This window comes from Mobula birostris, chromosome 11 (genome assembly GCF_030028105.1).
Source record: "Mobula birostris isolate sMobBir1 chromosome 11, sMobBir1.hap1, whole genome shotgun sequence".
Classification (NCBI taxonomy): Eukaryota; Metazoa; Chordata; class Chondrichthyes; order Myliobatiformes; family Myliobatidae; genus Mobula; species Mobula birostris.
In genome coordinates, this window is record NC_092380.1 from 56,739,531 (window position 1) to 56,753,707 (window position 14,177).

The 14,177-nt window shown below is 41.3% G+C and overlaps 1 protein-coding gene across 4 annotated transcripts in view; it reads left to right on the forward strand.

Moving 5' to 3' along the window:
• The first annotated feature begins 1,845 nt into the window (after positions 1-1,845).
• The window catches only part of slc25a22a (solute carrier family 25 member 22a), a 166,714-nt gene continuing 154,382 nt past the window's right edge, over positions 1,846-14,177 (forward strand). For 3 of the 4 annotated variants that reach the window (XR_011887753.1, XM_072272269.1, XM_072272268.1), the window contains exon 1: positions 1,846-1,962. The gene's annotated coding sequence lies outside the window, so the exon portion shown is untranslated. Of the gene's footprint in view, positions 1,963-11,304; positions 11,331-14,177 lie in introns of those variants that run through there. The other variant, XM_072272271.1, reaches the window with a different exon arrangement.

A 14,177-nucleotide genomic window follows, 5' to 3' on the forward strand; every position in this document is an offset into this window, starting at 1 on the left:
CCCCTATCTTCATATCATCTTCAAATTTTGCAGTAAAGCCATCAATTCCATCATCCAAATCACTGACATATAATGTAAAACGAATTGGTCCCAACACCTGTGGAACACTACTAGTCACTGGCAGCCAATCAGAAAAGGCTCGCTTTAATCTCACTCATTGCCTCCTGCCAATCAACCACTGTTTTAGCCACGCTAGAATCTTTCCTGTAATACCATGGGCTCGTAGCTTGTTAAGCAGCCTCATGTCAAAGGCCTGAAAATCCAAGTACACAATATCAACTGATTCTCCTTTGTCTATCCTGCTTGCTATTATTTCAAAGAATTCCAACAGATTTTTCAGACAAGATTTTCCCTGGAGGAAACCATGTTGACAATGGCCTACTTTATCATGTGCCTGAGACCTCATCTTTAATAATTGACTCCAACATCTTCCCAACCACTAAGGTCAGACTAACTGGCCTATAGTTTCCTTTCTTCTACCTCTCCGGCTTCTTGAAGAATGGAATGACATTTGCAGTCTTCTAGTCTTCCAGAACCACTTCAGAGTCTAGTGACTCTTCAAAGATCATTACTAATGCCTCCACAATCTCTTCAGCCACCTCTCTCAGAACCCTGGGTGTACACCATCTGGTCCAGGTAACTTATCTACCTTCAGACCTTTCAATTTTCCAAAACCTTCTCTCCAGTTATGGTAACTTCACCCACTTAGTGAGCCCTGACACTTGGAACTTCCACCATACTGCTTCCACAGTGGGATTGTAGGATATCAATGCAACAAGAAAATAAATGCTGCAACAAAATTAAACTCTGTCAATATGACAAGCCAAACCAATGGGCGGCTATCTTAAGAGATTTAGCAAGACTTTAATTTAGAATGATAATAAAGGGCATGGACTTCAGAATAAATTCATGGAAAACTTCAACACCATTTGGATGGAGGAACTGAGTTAACCTCACCAGTTTCTGCACTTTAAAAAAGGTATCCACACATAACTTTGTGTTCAGCTGGGATTCACACGCCTTTGCTAGATAAAAATGTGTCCACTTTTTACTAACTTCAGCAACTATGTGACTATTCACAAAATGTTACATTATGCCCAGAAGGCATACTGGCTTTCTTTGTCATTAGTCGCCGTTGTAATAGGGATGCAATTAGTAATTGGATTTATGATACAATAATTTTTCGAATTTTTACAATTGTTTTGCCCAAGGTGAATTGATGCAGAGACAGCCAATGGTGCAAGCCCCAGCAAGAGTATCTTATCAGGAATATTTTCAACCTATTCTGGGGTTGGATGATAACGAATAAAACTGACTCTTGGACATGAAGCAGATTACGTGATCTGAAATTTCCAAGCACGATTTAATACATTGCCCAAATTATCCCAGATCCAGTACAAGAAACATTTCTCTGACCATTTCTTCAAACTATTTCGCACCCATCTGGCGCCGGAACGGCAATAGAAAGAGCGGCACGGATGCGCACGTCGCTCGCTTTAGTTTTACGGTGCGAGGATGAGCCTTGAAAATCTGATTTAAAGAGGAGCGAATGCCTGCTCCTGATATTGGCTCAGGCGTTCATTTGCTCGCCCGTGAGGCGCGCGTTCCGCTGGCAGCCCCCCGCACTCGCATGCGTTCTGCCGTGGGGAGGCGAGAGCGCGCTCCGACCGGACTCATCGACCGGACACCATTCTACCCGCAGCCACCTCATCCCTAACAACCTCTCTGCGCGCACACGGCGCACCAGAACCTACCCACCCACTTCGCATGCGTTTGCGCGCCTCCGCCTTCAACAGCAGCGCTCTACGCGCGCGCTCCCGGCTACTCGTGTGTGTGTGTGCGGACGTCGCAAGCAGCCATAGTACTCCTGTGTGTGTGTGTATGTTTGAGAGAGGGAGGGATATACAACATATGATTCTTGCTGGAGAGGTGGGGTGAGACTCGGCAAAGGAGCGAGGTGAGGTAAGGAGGCAACTAACGCGCCGCAGTGGTTCAGAACATCATCGGGTCTTAATGAAATTAGGGTCAAGGGAGCGGGCTTTTTCGTTGTCGTTCTTGCACCTTGCACTCACCTAGCGGTTTTATGAATCCAGTTACATTTGCAAAGAAAGAAAGGAAGTGAAGAGCGGCACAATTGGAACGGCGAGGCTTTATGGATTTAAGTAATCAGTAACTTAACTCTTCGTGTTAGACCTGGTGTTGCAATGCGGAGTGTACCTACCGTAAACGTGCACTTTCTTCGCATGTTTTCTGTGTAGCGTTTCATCCAACAGAATACACATCGCCACTTCCCATCGGCTCACTCCTAGAAAGGGATTTTTTGGGTTGCAAATTTGCAAAACTGAAGGGAGAGCGAGTGAGTGTGTCGGTGTACATTATTCCATAGCGAACGTGTCAATCTGTTGAAGCCCCGTTTTCCCCCTTGTAGTCTGCAGCCGTTGAATTTTTTCAAGTCATACAAACCGAGTTGGTAATGAATGACTGGAGCATTGCAATGGCTGCCCTAAACTGTACTGAAGGGGGAAAAGCACAGGGGGGAAAGTGCGCCTGGTTTATGTTAAGAGCACGGCTGTTTAAGAGATTACGCCGCATAAAGCATTACGGCTCTTCTTAATTTCGATTTAGATTTCAGTTTGGCAGGCATCTTTTTAGATCCGCCTTCCTCTCTCCTCCCCATCCCCAAATGAGTGTCTATTAACATTAGGAGCCACGTTTATACAGTCCTGTGGCTTTGGTGGATAAAGGGAATGTGCGTATGGAATTGAAAGGGAGTAGGGGGCGTTTGTGAAAGTTCCTGTTGTAGGTTGTAATTCCACTTTTGATGGTTGAAAATGTCCTGTTTTTGCAATTATAATAGGAATCCAATGATGATGAAATAAAATAGGATCGTGAGAAATCACTTTTTCTTGCAGATCTTTAAATTTTGTTCAACTCAGTATATGAAACAGTAAGTTCAGCGAAGACTTTCAAATGAAAGGTATAAACTGGGATGTCTCCTTTGTGCTTGGAACTTGTGTGATGGGGTGCTGTAGACACGTTGAATAGCATAGCTTTAGTGAGGAGCTAAAATAAATATTGTGGGAGAAGTTTGTATCTTAAATGTTTTAAATCAATGGTTAAGGTGATATCCAGGCTGTATGATTAAGACATGTTTCTGAATCATATGACAGATGGGAAATTTCTAATAATTAAATTAGAAGATTATATTAAAAGTAAATGTTAGTAAAATCAATTATGAAACTTCTTGACTGATGCAAAAACCCTTTTGTGGTTTGGCCTATGCCATATCCTAACTCGAGCTCCACCAATGTGATTGACTCTTAATTGCATACTCAGTTAACATCTGTACTAATTTAATTTTTACTCCACTGATGACCATTTACATGTTGTAAGCATTATGAGCAAGAGCATCTTTTAATGATCATTGCTAATTGCCCCTGAGAATGTGGTGGTGCTTTGCTTTCATCCTTACGAATGTCCTCCAAGTGCCGTTCAGTAGAGTTCCATCGTTTCAAACAGTGGTTCCCAAAGTGGCGATATCATCCCCCCAGGGATGTTGGGAATTTGTAAGGGGAGGGTGATAAAGATAAAGGGGGCAGCTGAGGGATTCCAGGCTTAGTTGAATTACTGATCCTAAGCATTTGATCCTCAGTGCCTTGTAATTGATTACAATGATTGCATAATCACCTCATCGCTTGCTAACCCACTGTCCTGTTAGACTTTACTTTTCAGCAACTATAACATGCTTTGAGCAATATGACACTTCTGTGTAAGACACATCATGAGAAGTCTGGACTGAAGAAATAATGTTATTTCTGGGCACAGTGTACACATTACTGCTGTTCACTACTGTATTAGCTAGTACAATTCCCACAGTGATGCAATTCCTGTGAATTAGACTGTGGTGTTCAATAGGGTAAAGTTCAGAATCTGCCCTTTGGAATGGTCTTAACTGCGTTTGAAGGCTCCTCTAACATTTGAAGAGAATACACTCTGATAAAGCAAGCCAAGAACTTGGTTTATTTTTGGTCACCATGAAAACTTTCAAAACTGGAAAACACTTCAAGGCATGTTTCTCAGTACTTCACAACAAAACAGTGATGGCTTGCATGCTTCATACATTTCATTGTTAAATCTGGAAAACCCCATTAAATTGGAAAGGAACTGATTCTGCCAGGAGTATGGAAGTTCTGAAAGACAACTCTGTAGGAAGACAAATAGATGACATGTTTGGCAATGTGGATGACACATCGTGCAACATACTTAGGACAACAGAATTTGCTCAGCAGTTGGATGAGTCATTTTTGATGGGCAATGAATCTTTGCTTCTTGGTTATGCTCACTTCATAAAACATGAAAGCACAGTTCATGAGTTGTTATTTGCAAGGAGACTAGAAACAGATACGGGTGGGGGTGGTCAGTATATTGTACTGTTGAGTAATTTTTTTTTAAAGAGGAGATTCACCTCACCAACATTCTTGCTTGTTTAGCAGATGGGGCACCATTGATGACCGGACATCACGGTGGGGATATTACTTTCTTGAAAAAAGCAGTACCTAACATATTTACCATTCATTGTGTAATTCACAGACAGCATCTTGTCACAAAAAAACCAAATGATCGGCTGCACAAATCACTTAATGTCATTATCACAATGGTGAATAAAACAAGTCTCATGCTCTCAGTTTTTGACTGTTTCAAGAGATTTGTATTGAGAATGATGCACAGTTTGAATACTTGCTATTGCACACAGAAACCATATGGCTCTCAAAAGGAAACTGACTGAGATGATTTTATTCTCTTTTTGAAACCGTGATAAAATTCTTTGAAGACTTGAATGCTTAATTCAATAATCAACTCAAGAATATTAGGTATGATATTAATTATTTGTCAGAATTATTCACAAAGTTTAATGAAGTGAATCTTCATTGCAAAGAAATTATGTGAATCCTACCAAAGTCAAATCAGTCATCTCCACATTTCTGTCCAAGTTAGTCCTACTTAAGAGCAACATTGCCATCATGATCTTTTCCAATTTCCGAGTCTCCCTGAGTTGGAAGAGAAAGAATTAATGCCAAAGTTCAAAGTAAATTTATTATCAAACTACATGTACATCACCATATACAACCCTGAGCAACACACATCAATGTTGCTGGTGAACGCAGCAGGCCAGGCAGCATCTCTAGAAAGAGGTACAGTCGATGTTTCGGGCTGAGACCCTTCGTCAGGACTAACAGAAGGAAGAGCTAGTAAGAGATTTGAAATATGAGATTTGAGATTTCATACAACCCTGAGATTGAGTTTCTTTCAGGCAGGCTCAATAAGTCATTTAACCATAATAGGATCAATGAAAGACTGCACTGAATGGACAACCAATGTGCAAAACTCAACAAACTGCAAATACAAAAAGAAAGAAGTAATAATAAATAAATAAGCAATATGTATCAAAGCCATGAATGAAGAGTCCTTGAAAGTGAGACCATAGGTTGTGCAAACATTTCAATGATGGGGAAAGTGTGGTTGAGTGATACTGTCCCCTCTGGTTAAAGGAGTAATTGAAGAGTAATAACGTTCCTGAACCTGGTGGTGTGCGTCCTGTGGCTCTTGTACCACCTTGCTCATGTCAGCAGCATGACCTGGGTGGTGGAGTGAGAGGGCTGCTGCTGATGATGGATAATGCTTTCCCATGACAGTGCTCCGTGTGGAAGTGCTCAATGATGTGGAGGGCTTTACCCGTGATGGACTGGGCTGTACCTACTATTTTTTGTAGGATTTTCCATTTAAGGGCATTGGTGTTTCCATGCCAGGCTGTGATGCAGCCTGTCAATATACTCTTCACCACACATTTATAGAAGTTTGTCATGTCATACCAAATAGTTGGACTAATGTATGTTTTATAATTGAAGAAAATTGTTTTGACTGTAATTAAATAAAGAAATGATTTTATTTGTAAGTTTAATTAGATTTGAATATTTTTGCAATTATTTGTTGCTGCTTTAAATTTGCAGTTCCTATTTTATTTCACTGTGCATCGCAAATCAAATTCTTAATAGTTTTTATGTAATGGCCAGTGAGGGAGAGGTGGGCACCGGGGATGTGGTCTGAGAGCCAAGAGGGCAGTAATCCCTTTTCCTCCTCTCTGGTAGGGTTGTGAGGTTGGCAGTGCTGTCAAATCTTGTTGGATTGTTGTGGTGCATCTTGTAGCTGGTTTAAACTGGTGGTATGTGAGTGGTAGATGGAGTGAATGTTTACTGCAGTGGATAGAGTAAAATATAGCAGCTGCACTCTGCACTCAACACTCAACTTTTCAGGAACAGCTTCTTCCTCCCTGCCAGCTGATTTCTGAATGGACATTGAAGCCAGTAACACTACCTGACTCGTTTTTTATTTCTGTTTTTGCACTACTTATTTAACTATTTAATAGGTAAATACTTACTGTAATTCACATTTTTTCCTATTATGTATTGCATTCTACTGCTGCCACAAAGACAACAACTTTCATGACATACGCCAGCCTGATTCTGATTTGGCCTGGGTGGTGGTGAGTAGTCTGACTATTGCTGGAACTGCACTCTTCAAGATAAGTGGAGATTGGTCAAGTATTGTCGGTTAAATAGATGGTGAAATACTGTTTGGAAACATGGAGTCGTGTCACTTGCTGTAGGATATCTAGAGTTGTGCTGCTTGTGTAGTCACAGGGGCAGAAACTCAGTTGCATAATATTTTATTTCTGAATTATGCAACTGAAAATCAATTTCACTCTTCCATTGTGAAGCCCGAAAATAACCATTTTCAGAGTTGCTTTGCGTCCCTTTGAAAATTCAGTGGGCCATTTTCCAACCTGAGTCACGATTTCCAAGTCACAGATGTACCAGATGATGTCAATGCCTGTGAAATGCCAGGACAACCTGGTGTTAACCAGTGCTGGTCTGGGAGCTTAACCAGCTAGATAAATTGCATACTTCATTCTGTGAGTCGTAGGGGAAAAAAGAACAATGAACTGACCCCCAAATCCCACAGTCTACTGCCCCCTCACTACTTTAAAAATGCTAGTTCTGATTTTAGTTTATTTTTTCCCCCTCGACCCTTGCGGTATCGTCATTTCTAATTGATTTCCATTTGAATGTGGTCTGTTTTCCCAGTTCCGACATTTGTAAACAAAGTTCTGTAATGTCGACATATAAGTGGCATTTAGACTGGCACGCGAACAGGCAGAGAACTGAGGTATATTGACCAAGTACAGGTAGATGAGATGAGTTTAAATTGACAGCATGGTTGGCACTGAGATCGTAAGCTGAAGGAGTGTTTCTGTGCCAAACTGTTCTGCTCCATGTTCAATGATGTACAGTACATTAATTGCACTGCTTTAAATAGATGTTGAAAAATGCTGTAACTGCAATTCTGCCGTTATATGGAGCTGATGTTTATAATTTAAAAAGAAAGTAAAACATGAAACCACGTAAAAATGTCATTCTTTTATCCAATAAAGGATAAGGCCAATATTAGCAAATATCAGGAGTCTTTCCAGTTTTTCTCAGCTGCTTGATGGTAGTTTTATACATCATGATATAACTAGTCCAAGTGCCATAATTAAATGAAGAAAGCTCGCATTTTACTTTTTGAAATGATTTGATTTTGAGTGTGACATTGAATTCACTCTTCATCATGACATTATATCCTTTATTGCTTCTGACAAAGAGGAGAGAGTGTTAACTGCCAAGAAGGAATTTTTACAAATTCATAATCTAATCTAAGGGTTCAAAATCCATATTAAGCCATGAGGGCAAAGTTTCAAGTATTTTAGAGTTGCTAGGGAACCCATCTAAAGTTCGAGCCCTAGTTACTGATTTTGTGGTAGTTATTACTACTTTGTTTTCTCTCCTCCTTTCTGAAGGCACTGATCATCTTATGGGATCTACACAACCAAACTGGTTTTATGCTCTGCATTCTCACCATTCACATGAACGCCCCTCAGCAGAATCCATGTCAGTTCTCCACCTTACCTGAGGCAGCTCATGATCTACTTTGTCTGAAATCAACACCAATGAAGAATGAAGCCAAGCATTTTGGTCATTATAGCTTGGTCCTCAGATTACTTACCATGTGTACTTGTGCATTTGGCCATTTAGACTTTAAAGCTTATTTCTGATTGCTGAGAAATTATTGATACATTTCAGCACCTTGAGATGCCTGCAGCTTATGTAAAAGTGCGGGGATCAGCACTACTTGGTATACCATGAGTCCCGATTTTCCAGTGGCCTTTTCCTGAGTTGAGCAAGACTGTGCATTGAAGGTTATGACACAATTTACCAAAGTCTGCTTTCTTCAAGGGGTGACTCCTGAGGTATGGGACTAGGTCTCTGCTTTCTAAAGCCTTGCTTTGAACCTTTAATACCTTTTAATATAGGTCGATCAAGTGGTGCTGATTGCTCGAGGATCTTTGCTTGACTGATGTCATGTGCATACACCAACCTGATGCATGCATCTAGTGAACAAGCAGGTGATACTTGAGAGGTCGGTCTCTGAGCATGTGACAATGCAAGTATTGCCTACAGACTGCTAATATTTCAGTGATCTTTATTCTGGAGTGTAGTTGCTGCAGGCTGAGGGGTTTCTCCTTAGTCCTGGTTCCGTTCTTGCAGAAGTGTGTAGGTGAGGTGCCGGACTGGGGTGGGAAAGAGCTAGAGAAGTGTAAAATCAATGATGCAGTGTTCAACATAAGTCATCACTGAGTTTAGCCCTGAAGTAGACCCATCATTTTGTATCAGGGCTTTCATGCTGTTACGGAACAAGCATAAAATGAAAATGAATTCCTGTGGGTAGTGGAATTTGAGAAGGGTGTTCCACAATTCCTCCTGCTTGATGGAATCGAAAGTTTTGCTGAGATTTAAACAAAAAGACCGTCTATAATGGATGAAATATTTTTCTCGGTGTTTCACATGTTGAAGGTTCTGTCCACTAGACCTCCTAGATGGGCAGAATCTACACCATGTTTCAGGAAGCAGTTCTTCAGCCACTAGGAGGAAGCTGTTGAGAAGAGCCCAGGTGATGATTTTTTCTTGTGGTAGGTGGAGCAGGGAAGGCATACACAGCTGCTTCCTTTCTTAGGTGTTCCTACTATTGTGTTCTGAGGTCCCTCTTCTTCTTCTTGAACATGGACAGTGAGATTGTGCATTTGTGACTGATGCTCTTCACCCATGCCAACGTTCCCTCATTGAGACTCCAAAGCAATTGATAAGCTTGCTGAATAGACAATGCCATTCACGTACTTGTACACCCTTTGCCAGGATTTGACACTGAAAGAGACAGAGGAATAATACGTGGGGAAGTCCTAAAAGCCTCCTTGAAGAGGTGCAATGGCTTAATTGACTCCCGAAAATGTTTGGGCCTTAACCAAACAAAGTGAAGGTGGAGCATTCAGGATGGTGCAGAGAACCTTAATCCTTGTTTCTAAAGTACACAGAAATCCCACACAAGCAGCAGAAGAATACACCATCTCTCCATCCACTTGCACCATCAGCTGTATCCTGTTCCATCCCTGAAGGAGCTTGTTGTTCCCACTTTGCCTTCATTTTCATTCATTATGTGCTGTGTCGTGTGACGTGGGCAATCATGTTCTTGGCCATGATTGTTCTGGGCCAATTTTTCTACAGAAGTGCCTTCTTCTGGGCAGTGTCTTTACAGGATAGATGACCCCAGCCGTTATTGATACGCTACAGAAATTACCTGCCTGGTGTCAGTGGTGGCATAACCAGCACCTGCGATAGGCACCAGCTGCTCCTCTGACCATCCACCACCTGTTTCCATGGCTTTACATGACCCTGAACAGGGGGCTAAACAGATACTACACCTTGCCCAAGTGTGACCTTCAAGCAAGGAGGAAGGAGTGCCTTCCATCTCCTTTGGTAGAGACGTATCTCTACTCTGCCACCTATTGCCTAAATTTAGCTACCTCAAAATCCAAAACCACGGAGTGGAAGTTCCTATCCCAGGGACAGATTGGGAAATGAAGATGATTTATTATATTGCTAGTATGTTACTGAAATGGTCTGTTTACCTTATTCTTGTGTGCGGCTTTTAGATTTCAGTTAGTTCTATGGCAACCAGCATTGGAGATGAAGGGCCTTGGCCTGAAATGCTGCTTGTTTATTTCCATGGATGCTGCCTGACCTGCTGAGTCCCTCCAGTTTTTATTTCTATTTTTGCACTACTTACTTAATTTAACTGTATAATTATACTTTTTTCCTATTGTTATGTATTGCATTGAACTGGTGCTGCCAAGACGACAAATTTCATGATATCTGCCGGTGATATTAAACCTGATTCTGATTCACTTTGTGTGTGTTGCTCGGCAATGAAAAATGCAAGCTTTGTCAAATGTGGCAATCAGTTCCGTGTTATCACTTGATAATCTACATTTAATTACCGTATGATATGGATTTTATGAATGAGGCAATGTAATCGGTTTCAGTGTGAGTTCAATGTGTTGTTATCACTGCAATGATATCAGATTCAAATGTGCTTGAATCAGGATCTTCATATTGCTGGGTAATCATTTTATAAACTGGCCTTTGATTCATCACAGTACACTTTGTACTGATAAAATTTCCCTTTGTTCAGCTACTTGAAACATTCAATTTTCACCTAAAGTTTTAAAATCCATGGAAATTCTCTGCCATGAATCACACATATAATTAAACATTCCTGTATTGTGTAGGTTCAGTGAGAGGTGACTCTAGAAGCGGTGGAGATTTGTTTTACTGTTCTGCATAGAATAAATGGAGCAATTGAATTTGATCTCAGCCTTAAAGTATTAAGGTCATAGATGTAACGCTTAGATGCTTGTTAATGTTGTTAGCATGGAGAAACATCTTGGAGAACACATGAACAAGATTTGCACAAAACACAACTGTGCATTCATTGTTGATGTTTTGGTGGCATTAAGCTTCTCTTCATAGTTAAAGATGATAAATGCAGAATTGAATAAACATTGATCAGAAGAGAACTTTTATGTGTGTTACTTGAAATTCCAGCATCTGCAGATTTCCTGATGTCTAGCTTTCCCTATTTTGCATTATTTTTTGCTAGAGGAAGATGTTCCACAACTGAGCAAAATTGCAGTCAGAAACGGGTTTGAATGGGGGAAAGGATCACTGTGTATAGTCTGCATGTAGTACTTTGAGCTCTGTTTACATTTACATAGATCCATTCCTCAGATCCATTTGATGTGCTTGCAGTGACCAGGGTATCTGGCACTGAGTCTGGTGCTGTGGCTCAGAGGAGAAGAGAGATGAAGAGCGGTGATAGGAGATTCCACAGTCAGAACAAAGGTGAGATCCTGCAGTCCCAATAGAGGCACCCGAGAGGTATGTTGCCTCTCATGTACCAGGATCAGGGGTGTCTCTGATCAATTCCACAGCATTTTGGAGGGTGAGCACCCAGAGGTCTTGGCACCAATGACATAGGTAGGAAAGGTGAAGAGGTCCTGAAGAGAGATTTTAGGGTGCTAGGTAGAGAATGGAAAAACACCAGGGTAGTAATCTCTAGATTGCTGCCCTTGCCATGCACCAGTGAGGGTAAGAATAGGGTAACTTGGCAGGTGAATGCGTGGCTGAGGAATTAGTGCAGGGGACAGGAGTTCAGATTTATGGATCATTGTGGATCTCTTCTGGGGAAGTTGTGACCTGTACAAGAGGGACAGGTTACTCCTGAACCCGTGGGGGATCAATATCCTTTTGGGAAGGTTTGCCAGAGTTGTTCCAGAGGGTTTAACATAATTTGGTAGGGGTTGGGAGTGATAGTGCTGAGGATGAGGTAGTTGATTTACAAATAGAGGCAATGTGTAGAGAGACTGCTAGCAAGGAGAGGCTGATGATGGGGTGAAATTGCAGCCAACAGGATAAGTTGCAATGTAAAAGGTGGACAAAATTGAAACGGGTGAGTACAAGACACAAGGTGTTACATTTGAATGCGCACTGTATATGGAATGAAGTGAATTAACTTGTAGCACACTTACGAATTAGTAATGTATGATATTGTAGGGATCACTGAATCGTGACTTAAAGAAGATTATAGCTAGAAGCTTATCGTTCAATGATACAGTTTATATCAAAAGGGCAGGCAGAGAGGGTGCCATGACTCTTGGTATAAAATGAAATCAAATCTTTAGAATGAGGTGATGTTGGATCGGAAGGTGTTGAATTGTGGGTAGAGCTAATGAACTGCAAGGGTAAAAACTCCCTAATGAGAGTTACATAATGATCCCCAAATAGTAGTAAAGATGTAGTCTACAAATTACATCAGGAAATAGAAAATACATGTCAAAAAGGTAATAATATGATAGTTGTGGGGGATTTCAATATGCAGGTCGATCGGGAAAATCATATTGCTGGATCTCAAGAGAGTTGGATTTCTAGAATGCCTATAAGATGACTTTTTAGAGCAGTTAATGGTTGAGCCCACTAGGGGATTCGCTATACTGGATTGGGTGTTTTGCAACGAACTGGAATTGACTAAGGAGCTTAAGGTAAAGGAACCCTTTGGGGAAAGTGATCATAATATGATAGTATTCACCCTGCAATTTGAGAAGGAGAAACTAAAGTTAGATGTATCAATATTACAATGGAGTAAAGGGAATTACAGAGGCATGAGAGAGGAGCCGGCCAAAATTGATTGGAAAGGAACACTAGCAGGGATGACGGCAGAGCAGCAATGGCTGGTATTTTAGGGAGCAATTCAGAAGGCACAGGATATGTAAACATCCCAAAGAGGAAGAAGTATTCTGAAGGGAGTGTGACTTTAAACGTGGCTGACAAGGAAAGTCAAAGACAACATAAAAGCCAAAGAGAGAGCATATAATGTCGCAAAAAATTAGTGGGAAGTTAATGGATTGGGAAGCCTTAAAAAAAACACAACAGGCGACTGAAAAAGTCATAAAGAAGGTAAAGATGGAATACAAAGGTAAGCTAGCCAATAATATCGAAGAGGATACCAAAGGTTTTTTCAGAAATATGATGTATAAAAGAGAGGCAAGAGTAGATAATAGACTGCTGGAAAATTATTCTGGAGAGGTAGTAACAGGGGACAAGGAAATGGCAAACAAGCTGAATAAGTATTTGGCATCACTCTTCACCGTGCAAGACACTTTTAGTCTGCCAGAAATTCGAGCGTGTTGGGGGACAGAAGTGTGTGAAGTTGGCACGACTAAGGAGAAGCTTCTTGGGAAACCAAAAGGTCCGAAGGTAGATAGGTCACCTGTATACACACCAGGGTACTGAAGGAACTGACTGAAGAGATCGTAGAAGCATTACCAGTGATCTTTCAAGAATCAGTTGATTTTGGAACGGAACTGGAGAAATGGAAAATTGCAAATGTCACTCCACTCTTCAAGGAGGGAGAAAGGCCGAAGAAAGGGAATTCTAGGCCAGTTAGTCTGACCTCAGTGGTTGGGAAGTTGTTGGGGTCGATTATTAAGGTTGAAGTCTCAGTGTACTTGGAGGCACTTGAAAAAAAAGACCAGAGTCAGCATGATTACTCCAAGGGAAAATCTTGCCTGACACATGGAATACTGTGTTCATTTCTGGTCACCTCACTACAGGAAGGATGTGGATACTATAGAGAGGGTGCAAAGGAGACTTGTAAGTATGTTGCCTGGATTGGAGAGTGTGCCTTATGAGAATAGCTTGAGTGAATGGCCTTTTCTCCTGGGAGCGACGGAGGATGAGAGGTAACCTGAGAGAGGTGTATAAGATGATGAGAAGCATTGAGCATGTGATTAGTCAGAGGCTTTTTCCCAGGGCTGAAATGGCTAACACGAGGGGGCATAGTGCTTGGAAGTAGGTACAGGGGGAATGTCAGAGGTAGATTTTCACACACAGAGTGGTGGGCGCATGGAATTTTCTGCTAGTTTCAGCGGTAGAGGTGGATACAATAGGGTCTTTAAAGAGACTTTTAGATAGGTACATGAAGCTTGGCAAAATAGAGGGCTACGTGGTAGGGAAATTCTCAGCAGTTTCTAGAGTAAGTTAGATGGTTGACACAACATTGGGACCAAATGGCCTGTAATGTGCTGTAGATTTCTATGTTCAAATTCTATTGGAATTCTTTGAGGAAATAACAAGCAGAATGGATAAAGGAGAGTTGGTGGATATGTACTTGGATTTTCAGAAGGCTTTTTG